The sequence below is a fragment of the Octodon degus genome, unplaced genomic scaffold (genome assembly GCF_000260255.1).
Source record: "Octodon degus isolate 3935 unplaced genomic scaffold, OctDeg1.0 scaffold00013, whole genome shotgun sequence".
Taxonomy (NCBI): Eukaryota; Metazoa; Chordata; class Mammalia; order Rodentia; family Octodontidae; genus Octodon; species Octodon degus.
The window spans coordinates 15,548,004-15,558,972 of record NW_004524589.1 but is presented as its reverse complement, the minus strand read 5'-3'; the positions used below and the strand labels follow the sequence as shown (position 1 = coordinate 15,558,972).

The 10,969-nt window shown below is 34.2% G+C and overlaps 1 pseudogene; it reads left to right on the top strand.

Moving 5' to 3' along the window:
* Positions 1 to 531: 531 nt before the first annotated feature.
* Positions 532 to 10,969, top strand: part of LOC101578313 — a 28,379-nt pseudogene continuing 17,941 nt past the window's right edge.

Here is a 10,969-nt window from a genome sequence, read left to right as displayed (position 1 = left end):
CTGATTAGAAGATCCAGAGGCAAGCTGTGAAATCACAAATCCTAAAAATGTTTAACCAGGGTGTTGAGACCTAGGAACTCTACAAAGTGTAAGGACTCACTCTTCATCCTAAGTGTATCTTGAAACATATTGAATTCAATTACTTTTAATTTTCTCCACTGCTGTAAGACTTATCCTTTGAAATACATGGATATAGTGAGCTATTTGCTCTCATTGTTTTATGCCAATTCATTTGTCAAAACATTTCAAATATTCAGTGTCTGCCCTGCAAAAAAGTGTACTTTTATTTCTTTAATCTAGCTGTAATTGCCATTGAAATAAATTTAACATGAAACATCCTTATTTTTGAGTGTAAATATTATTTTGTATCTAATAATAAAAGTTACACTTATATCAGGTGTAATCAAAACAATTATGACTTTTCTTTCTTATAGCTAATCTTTTAAAATTCAAGTTTATAGTTTTTCACTTCAGATTATCTCTTACAGAATATAAATTACGAAGCTGAAAGTAATGAGGAGGGGCTTGAGGATGATTGTCAACTTGACTGCCTTTGGGGTCGCCCAGCGCATTCAAAGTACATTTCTGGGCACGCCCGAGTGCCTGTGGTGGTGCAGCCGCGGGGTGCATACATGGGCCCTGACCCCTACTTCGCTGATGAATGCTCTTGCTGTTTCCCAGACCCTATGGACTGAGTGGTCACTCCCTTCTTTCATGAAGTTCCTGAAGCCAGCAGACCATGAACACAAAGACCTGAGATGGTAAGTCAAATAAACTGCTTCCTTTTTAGAATTATAGGTGTCAGGCAGAGGAGAGTTTAGCAGTCTAAGCACCTGCCTGGCAAGCTCAAGGACCCGCGTTCAATCCTGGTTACCCCATGCCGTGCTGGTCACCGAAACTGGGCGTGGTGGTGCACGCCTGTAGTCCCAGCTCTGAGGAGGCTGAGACAGGAGGATCACTATGAAGCTGAGCTGCGTAGCGAAACCCTGTACCAAATAAATAAATAATTTTTTTCCTATAAATAAATAAATAAATAAACTGCGGATGTCAGCTGTTTGGTCCTAGCAACAAAAATCTGCCTCATACGATGCTTTATAGAATTAGAAATTTTTGTTTCCGGTTCAATGTAATAATGAAAATGCTGAATTTAAAGTTAACAGTTGCCCACACAATTGGTAGTGATGAATCTGCATTAGATGAAGAGAACTCTGATGGGTTTTTCCTTCTTTCCTTTCAGGTTGGGCTGCTAGTTGATGGTTTTTTTTTTTTTTTTTTTTTTTGGAACCAGGGATTGAACTCAGGTCCTTGTGCTTGCCAGGGAAGCGCTTATTCCACTGTGCCATCTCCCTGGTCCTGCTAGTTAATGTGGAACGTTGGACAACAGCGGACGTTTAGTGGGTTCAAGAACGCTTACTTGTCTAGTCCTGATACAGTGTAAGACAGCTGTCTGTCGGCATTGAGAATTCAGTTGTGTTTATAGCCAATTCCTCGCTTGTTTGAACTTAGTAGGTTTGTAAATCTCTCATCCCCAGGAATTTATCCATCAGCATACTCATAAATTAGTTATGTGTATTCAGTGGAGATTTGGTGTTCACGTTTGCCAGATGTTGAGAAAAAATATCAATAACTTTGCTGGAGTTTCAGAAATTTTGTGAACTGTTGGACAATCAGTGTCATTATTAAAAATGAAGATTAGTGAAATTCTGTATAGTTTATATCATTTCTAACTTTTTACTAGTTTTATTCTCTTTATAAAATTAAAAGTAGGGGGCCGGGGAGATGGCTCAGTAGAATAAGGGTCTGAGTTCAATCCCTGATTCTGAAAAAAAAAAAGTATACATGATTTAAGAAAGAAAAAGAAAGGTAAATGATATATATATATATATATATATATATATACACACACATATACATACATATATATATGTAGAGAGAGAGAATATTATTGTACAGCTGATTTCTGCTTGTCTGTCGAAAGGAGGGAGAAGTTAATACTTAAATTTTTCTCTCTCTTCTTTTTAATTTTTATAATTTTTTGACCAATCTTAGAGGCTTATATCTGGCAATCTGAACAACTAACTTGAAGACAACAATATGTAATTTAACAACCAACGTTGAAGTCTTACCATTTGGTTTAGTGAAAATCTGTAGTTTCTTATTTTTTTGCATTCTCTTTAAAAATAAAAAATCTTAAATTGTGAAAATATGCCATTTAAATTATTATTATTATTATTATTGCAGTACCGGGGATTGAACTCAGGATCTTGCACTTGCCAGGCAAGCGCTTATTCTACTGAGCTATCTCCAGGGCCCGATTTAAATTATTTTAAAAATGCACATCCAAAAGTCATTGTAATGAATTAATATTTTTCTATTATGCTACATTTTATTGAGGAAATCATGGCTATCATGTCTGTATAATGAAACAGTGACATAGTTTAGTATATCTCTTCATAAGGCAGCATTCAACTGTCAATTTGGCAGCTTTCAATCAAAAATAAGGATCCTACTTATATCAAGGATATAAAAGCAAAAATAAGAATTAGTTATTTTTTACCCAGATGCAACACAGTAAGGGATAAAATACTAATTGTAGATTAAAGTACAGTTAGAGCCATGGCTATTACTTCCAAAAAAGTCAAAACTTAAGGATATATGATTCTGACATTGAGAAAGTAAGAGCAGATGCAGCAAATAAAATATTGACATGGTTGCAAAACTGATGTTCCAATATATATCATCCTGATTTTGTTTTTATGTCACTTAAAATGTAAGTGAAAATAGTAACAAATTTTTATGTTTGAAGTACTCTATGTCATATATTATCATTGTTCAGGCTACAGACAGGAAAAATCAATAAAAGTGTTTTGTGAGAATTGCTGAACTATATGGAATTTATAATGAGTATATTACATATTTATTATTTTAGAATTTGATGCCATATATCATACATACCAATAAAGTTCATAATAAATTTATGTGCATGCATACAAGCTAATTTGTTTTTCCAGAGAACTGGTGATAAAACAAACTAGCACATCACTTCACACACACACACACACACACACACACACACACAAAAAAAAAATACTTATTTGATGATTTATTCCTTCATATACTCTTAGGAGTCTAGTTTCTCACTACTAATACCTAAGTCTAAGAAAAACAACTATCTGGAAATGAGCAGTTATCTGCTTAACTGAAAATGAACAAGACCTCTTTGTGCCAAATGAGTTTGAGTGTAGATAGATACTGACTGATATTGACAGGATTCCCCATCCTACTATTTTTAAAGCTCTGAAGATGTATATCTCTTAAGCTTATGAAATTATTATAATGTAGAAGTCAGGCCACCTATTCTATTTCAATAGAAGTTGAAAATTTCAAGCAATATGCAGAAAATCATTATTGGATTCCAGTCTAATACAAAACATTGATATTGTATATATCACAAATAATGCAGCTCAAACAGAGGTAACATAAAATATTTTCTGTTAATGGAGTGATATTTCAGTATCATAAACAGTGACATACTTTTATCGCTAAAGAAAATTTAAACTACATGATAGAGGTGTAAAGACAGAAATAGCAAAGCCTTAAGTTCCTAGAGAATTGGGAGTATTAAAATGCTTTATAGATGACGGCACCACATCTTGGGGTTTTTCATATCACTATGTCTGCTCTTGTGCAGTTTCCTTGATATTAACTACCTCCTAAATACTATAGTACTATACATACTACTAGCTATACATGCTACCCTAGCACTAATGGTTTTCTTTATTGCTTCTCTTATTGAAGAAAGTTCATATGTATTTGATTTTTAATATGGCATCTGCTTTTATTTTAAAGGAAAAGAATGAAATGCAAAATATCTTTTAGAAAATGCATTTTCATAATCTGTGTAAAACTGCTGTGACATAGACTGTGGTCATGCATTTAAAATTCTTGTCTTCAAAGGGTGTTAGAAGACAAATTTATAGATGATGGCAAGTCCTTTGTACCCAAACCCAGTCTAATGACTAGAATTCGGAAAGTAAAAATGTTGAATTACACATCTGAGTTAGAAATGCCCTCTTAGGCTTTTTAGCCTGTCTTCCTGAAAGCAGGAGAACCAATTTAATCAAACAGTGTGAAGAGAGTGACAGATGAAAAGCACATCAATCCCGGTAGGTCTGGCATGGCTTGAAAGACAAAATCTATCACAATGAATTAAAAGCCCAATGTGAAAGAGAAACAGACAGAAAGACTTGATTTACATGTCCGCTCTATCAGAGCAAGGATAAAGATTGCAGAAAGGCATCTGCTGGAAGCACCGACCAGCTGTGGAAGAAGAGGGCCAGAGCAACTGATGCCAGCGCACACAGCCCACATCTGGCCTTCAACCATTAGCTTAAGCATTTGAACTTTTGGGTAACTTGCAAAATAGCTTAAATATTTGGACTTCAAGACAACTAGCAAAATATTTAACATAAATGAAAAACTTATATGCTGCACTATAAAACTTATGCATATTTTGGGTTTTCTGGCTAATTTTTAAATTTCTCCAGATAATGTATTTATGTGTCCAAATATTAGTAAATGATCACCAGCCATAAGAAAAACATCTTATTTTAGTTAGTTGCCATACACAGAAGGTACAAAAAATGTATAGATAATTTTTTGCCTTCCCAACAAAGTATTTTATAAGTTCCAGCTAAAGTCAAGAAGTTAATTTTGTTTCTCTTCCTTGATCTGTCTCATTATCTTTTTTGGCAGTACCTAAATACCCACTCTTTGTGCAGAGTCAGTACCTGGGCCTAGCAGATCTTAACTCTTTTTGTACCTTGTTTTCGTCTCCTTTTTGCCCTCTTCCTCCATGTCCAATTCCCTTCTAATGTGCAAAATTTCTGGCTCTCTACTATTTATTTATTTATTTATTTATTTATTTATTTGATACAGGGTCTCTCTATGTAGCTCAGACTTGTAGTGATACTCCTGCCTCAGCCTCCCCAGAGCGGGGATTACAGCCATATGCCAACATACTGAGGTTTGGGGCAAGCACAGCGAGCTCAGAGTTATGGAGCCAGCACAGCATGAGGTACTGGGACTCAAACTCGGGTCCTTGGTGTTTGCCGGCCAGGCACTTAAATTGCTGAGCTGACTCCCCAGGCCCTTCTCTCCCTACTTTCTATTAGGCATCTTTAACTTCACTTTTTATTTATAAGTTGTATTTCTCATATAAGAAAAACCATGCAAATTTAAGTTGTGTGTCTGGTTTATTTAACTTTATACTATGCTCTCAAGGTGAATCCATTTTTATGTGATTAAAAGACTTACTTATGAAAGACTCACATTTATCTCTCTGTGTGGCAAAATATTACCCATTGGGAAGAAATAACACAGTTTCCATGCATCTGTTGCAGGCCATACACCCTGCTGCCAAGATCTGGTCTTCCTGATCTGTGCTGCTATAAACATTAGTATGTATGTGTCGCTGTAACATGTTGCCTTAAATCTTTCAGAAATATGTCTAGGAGGGGAAAAGCCATGTGAAATGAAGTTCCAAGGTTTAGGCTTTTGAGGAATTTTCATACTGATTTCATAGTAGTTGTTGCTTTTGGTCTCTTCTGGTGTCATATGCATTTAAAGATTCTTATTTTTATTTCTTGACTAAATGTTCTTATTTTTTTTACCTTCTTTATGTTTCTCAGAGCTAGGCATTTATGTGGACTTAATTCTCTTTTTTTCTGTGGAGAGAGATATAAAGGGAAAGGAGACATAATAACTGAGATGCAAACTAAAACACCTTAAATAAAAAGACTGTTCTTTTGATAATGCTAGAGACACAGAGTCTATAATTAATTTTTTGTCACTGCTTTCTTGCACCAGTCCATTTTTTCCATATTCTTACCAGTCTTTTATACTTAATATAACTTAGTAAGGTGACGGAGTTCTACAGAAATACTTTGCATCAAGGCATGAATGTGGTGTGGAGTTATTATTCTCCACATAATGTGATGCTAGACTAGCATGGAAGATCTTTTGAAATATGTATTTCCAGAATTTCACAGGTGATTATAAACTTAAACTTGAATATACTGACAGAGCATTTTTGATAATTTGTCAAAGAAAGGAGGAAAAATATATCTTTTAAAAATTATCTACAGGTCTGAATACTTGCCTCTTTGTCACTTTGTTCTAAAGAGCAAATGAATAAAAATCTATTATAGAGTAGACATCTGCAAAATGATTTTCTATTATACAAGTTATATAGAAATATTGGCAAAATGCTTTAAATTCCAAAGACAATTGTTAATTATTTCCTATAAAATTGATGTAGTTTTCATTTTGCTTAATTAAACAGTGTCAGAATCCATTACTTTTAACAGTGAAAAAGGATCAGGCTGTGATCAAATTTAGTTTAAAATCAAAAAATTACTTTTGAAAAGAAGTTCAATAAATTGGATAATGTAAAGAGGAATCTTTTTGACTTCCTGGAAAGAGGATATTAAAGATGAGTTGTTAGGGAATAATATGCTAAAATAAGGACAAGGGAAAATTTTTTCAAAATTTAGAATATCTAGATGTACCTTATAAATAAAACAGTTCAAAGAGATATCTTTAGCACATATTTCCTACTTTATAACTTTCAAACATTTGAAACATTCATATTTGAAATTTTATTTTAAAAAGTATTCCATATTCTTCTTAAAACTTTCATTAGTACATATTTGTGGACCATAATGATTACATTTATTGGAGGGAATTGGTACATGGACACATTTCTCTTTAAATTCAGCTCCCTTTTACTTTGTTAGCATCAGATACAGTTATTTCAAAGACCTTATAAAGTTAATTATTATGTATATAGAGTTTAAAACACAGAGTAATTAGTAAAAAAAAAAATTACGGAACATGTAAGACAACTGTACTATGTTAAGACACCCTTTTAGATACATGGTCCACACAGGACAGCAGTAACATTTCTCTCTCTTTTTTTCCTCAAAGATATTAGACGAATGGCACAGTTTATATAATGTTTAATCTCTAAACAGTGTTTATTTATTTAGTATTTAGTACAGGGCCTACAGGGTCTCAATACACAGATCAGACTCACAGTGATCCTCCTGTTTTTCAGCCTCCCAAATGCCAGGATACCAGGCATGGGCCCCTACTCCCAATTTCGATTTCCTTCTGGCATGCCCCCGGGGGCAGGGCTGGCACAGCAGGCTGGGATGGAACCCTGGTTGCTATGTCTGCCTACGCAGGCAGTTTAATCCACTGAGCTATCTGTCCGGCCTGCTAAACAGTTTTAAGGTAGAATTTTTGATAAATAAAGTGATTCAATAATCTAGAAAGTAAAAAGCAATATAATATTTATACTTACTGATAAATTCAGTAGATATAAATATTGTATCTATATCTACTGACAAATTCATATGGACAATGTATTCAAAAATGGCACACTTTTAAGTGTGCATTTGCTGTTTTCTTGATATTTGACAGAGTTTGCAAAATGACAAATTACTGACTCACAGTAGTTTAATCAATTAGTTCTGTTATTTGACTGCCATTAGTTATTTTCATGTCTGTACTTTATGTCAGTGTGGATCTCAAAGAAAACTCACATTTTGTGACTACTTGTCAAATCTATTGGAAATCAAAAGTAACCTGAAATGGTTAACTATCACATAATTTTATAAAGGACAAATTCCAAGGCAAGGCTTGTGTCAATAAAAGAAAAACCTGTTATAAAATGAATTGAAACAAAAGGGATTTTTAAAATATTTTTCCTAGATCTCAGTTAATGACATTAGAAAAATTGTTAATGCTAAACTGAAAGTTTAAACACAAAAATGGAGATCAAGGACAATTATGCTTAAAAGCATAAAAAATAAGCACATTTTTTTAAGCCAGGGTCATGGTCACAGTCCCAAGAATACTCTTATTCTAAACGTCATTTGAGATTCCGTCTACTATACTGAAATTAACCCCTGTGTCCAGAGATAAATATACTCATTAAATATTTGAAGATTGGAAAAACAAACAAAAAACAAAAAGTTTTTCTCTTTGGAGGAACTGTGAAGTTTCCAAAGATGGTATATCTCAGATGAGTCCAAAAGAAAAGATTCACTGTGGATACTGGATGTCATTTTCCAGTACATCAAGGTAGTGAACATAGCCTAGCAGCAATGAGTCAGGCTGTTCAGAAGTCTTTTTCTTCATTCAGTTACTGTGTGCTATTTCTTGTGCTATTTGTTGATGAGATAATTCTAATTTTCATCTTACTTGTCTCATAGCCCGTACCTGTGCCTGGTTCAGTGAGGTTACTATGTTCAACATCATTTCCCATGAAATGATGGGATTACCTGCTGAGTATTTCTGGATAAAAATATATTTAGGATGTTTCAAGTTAGAATTTATAACATTTTAAGAATTTGTATTTCTATGTGAGCAGTGGAGGATACAAGCTGTAAAGAGTATCATTGAAGAGGAGAAAACCACTCTGCTTCACTGCGCTGCCAAAAGACTTGAAAGAATACATATACATACTATATGTATACTATATATTATATAATATATTTTTAAATATATGTATATATAATAAGGGTAAAATAAACAAATATTTTTGAAATCTCTACAGGCCCAAGTGTCCCATTTTTCCTATTTATAGGTGGAAAGTGCCATTAAAGTAAACCACTGCTTAAAGTGTCCAAGAGTGAGTTCAGGGCCAGCCTGAAGCACGGAGCGAAATTGTCTCAAAAAGACAGAAAACAAAACAAAAAGTCCAAATAAGTAGAGGACAAATAAAGCCAAGTATAAGTGGATGAGATAAAAAGCTGAACATGGAACAACTAGAGCACTAATCCTGTTTTTACATGCAGGGGCTAGACAGAGAATAGAGTCCTTAACGTGAAGAGAAAAAGTCAGTGGGACACTGCAGTATTTTCATTAAAAGCTAAAAAGTCTCAGGAGAAATTGTCAGTATAACTACACAACATTTTCACATGTGAGTTCACTTTCTTAATTAACTGCACTTGAGGAACTATTCGAAGTAGATCATAAAAATGTGAGAGCTCCCCTAGCAGATGACGCTGAGATGGAATGCGACAGTAATAGAGTTTATGTGGATCTGGACAGATATCAGAGGACTAAGCAGGAAGCAGGGATCAATGCCAAACTGAAATGAGATTTCAGTCCAGGCCTAAGCTAATTCCCTTGGGATTCTATTCCTAAGCTCCTGATGGTTTTCAGGGAAAGGCTCCAATAAAGAAGAGGGATTGAATAGGAGCTATTGGTTACTTAGTCCCCATTAGCTGGGACACTGAGGATATGAGTTTTGGAGGGACATTATGATCAATATGTGGTGATATAATATAATCTATCTTTTTCACATAGCTTTAGAAGTCTCACCAGTAGTAATTAAAGTCTTCATTGGCGGTATTACAGTATCATTTCCCGCTGCCAAACCTTACTTTCTTAGGTTTTCCATAGTCTTTGATACTCAGAGCATTTTTTAGTAAATGTCATGCAGGCAAACTGGCAGTCCTGAGTGAACTTTTTGTGTAAGTCAAATTTTAGTGGACACTGTCAGTATCCCAGCCAATATATGCTCTTCTAAACCTGCAATTTCATGGTTTGTAGACTGAGATTGTCTAGATTCCAGAGGGAGAATTTCATGAATGGTAGAGGTTGACCTTGATAAAGGGAGTTGTGGTCTTGAGATGTGGATTAAAAGGACAATCATTTGTTACTATCCTTTGTGACCTTCAGTACGATCATTTGTCACTTAAACATTATCTTATAAATTTCATACAGATAAAAATATTTTCAAAAGCTCTAATTGACCAGTATATTGATACACATTGCAATCATTATTCAAAGGCACGAGTCATAAGAGGAAAACAAGTTTTCAATTCAAATAATTAAAACAGGAGAATTCAAAAATAAGTCATGTCAGGTAAAATTAAGAAATTCTTTATGAAAGTAATAAGAAACAGCATACATGATATAACATGCTCTAGAACTTTGGGAGTAAAACTTAAAAAACTACAAGTTTGAAAATATCTTGAAGTCAATAAAATGGAAATATACTGTTTTATAATGAGATATATGAAGCGCTAGAGGTGACAAATTATCTGGCATGGATAATTTACATTACAGATTATAATTTATATATTTCTATGATTTCAGAAGATAAAGAAAAGAGTTAATAGCTCTGACTTTTATATAAGAAGCACCTTAACAAAAAAAGAAAATGTTTACAACATGATCGTACATAGGAAGGAAGATGGTGGAAATGCATGCAAGCGAGGTGGAAAATATATGGTTAATGGTTTTCTTTTCTTAGATACTGGCCCTCTAATAGATCCAGGAATATTGATTAGCCCATTTGTTTTTATTTTCCCTATTCTCTCTTTATCCAGAGGACTGGAATATAGAAGTTGCAATGGATAGCTCTTGAGTAGCATGTTATAAATCAAATAAAGGAAGGTAGTATCAAACGATGTATGCCCAAAGGTCTCTCTTCATATAATCTGAACACATTAAGTTTAATACTCAATGGAGTCTATCTCTTCTAAATAGAAGTCAGAATCAAAAATGGTCCCTAACTCCAAACTCCAGAGAAATATTGCAGCCATGGAGAAATACAATGAGCGGTGAGGAATTCAACCCTAATTAAAAGCCAAAACAGATTTCTGGTTTGCAGTAGAGCAGATAAAAAGCACAAAAGTTGGTGCTTTAATCTTTTCAACAATAAAAGGATATACAAAGTGAAACTCAACAATTCTTTCTAGTTCTATTGGAGGTTGCTTGTTAACTTGCTGCAGTAAAAGCTGGCAAGATAGGTGATTAAAGAATCACAGACACTTGCAAACTGAAGAAGCTGCACCTGGAGTCTCAGACAAGTAGGATTTAAGGTAATTGCTTCCTGGGGCCTGCATGTGGATTACATTAAGAGATAAAACCTCCAAGGGGCCCCATCTCA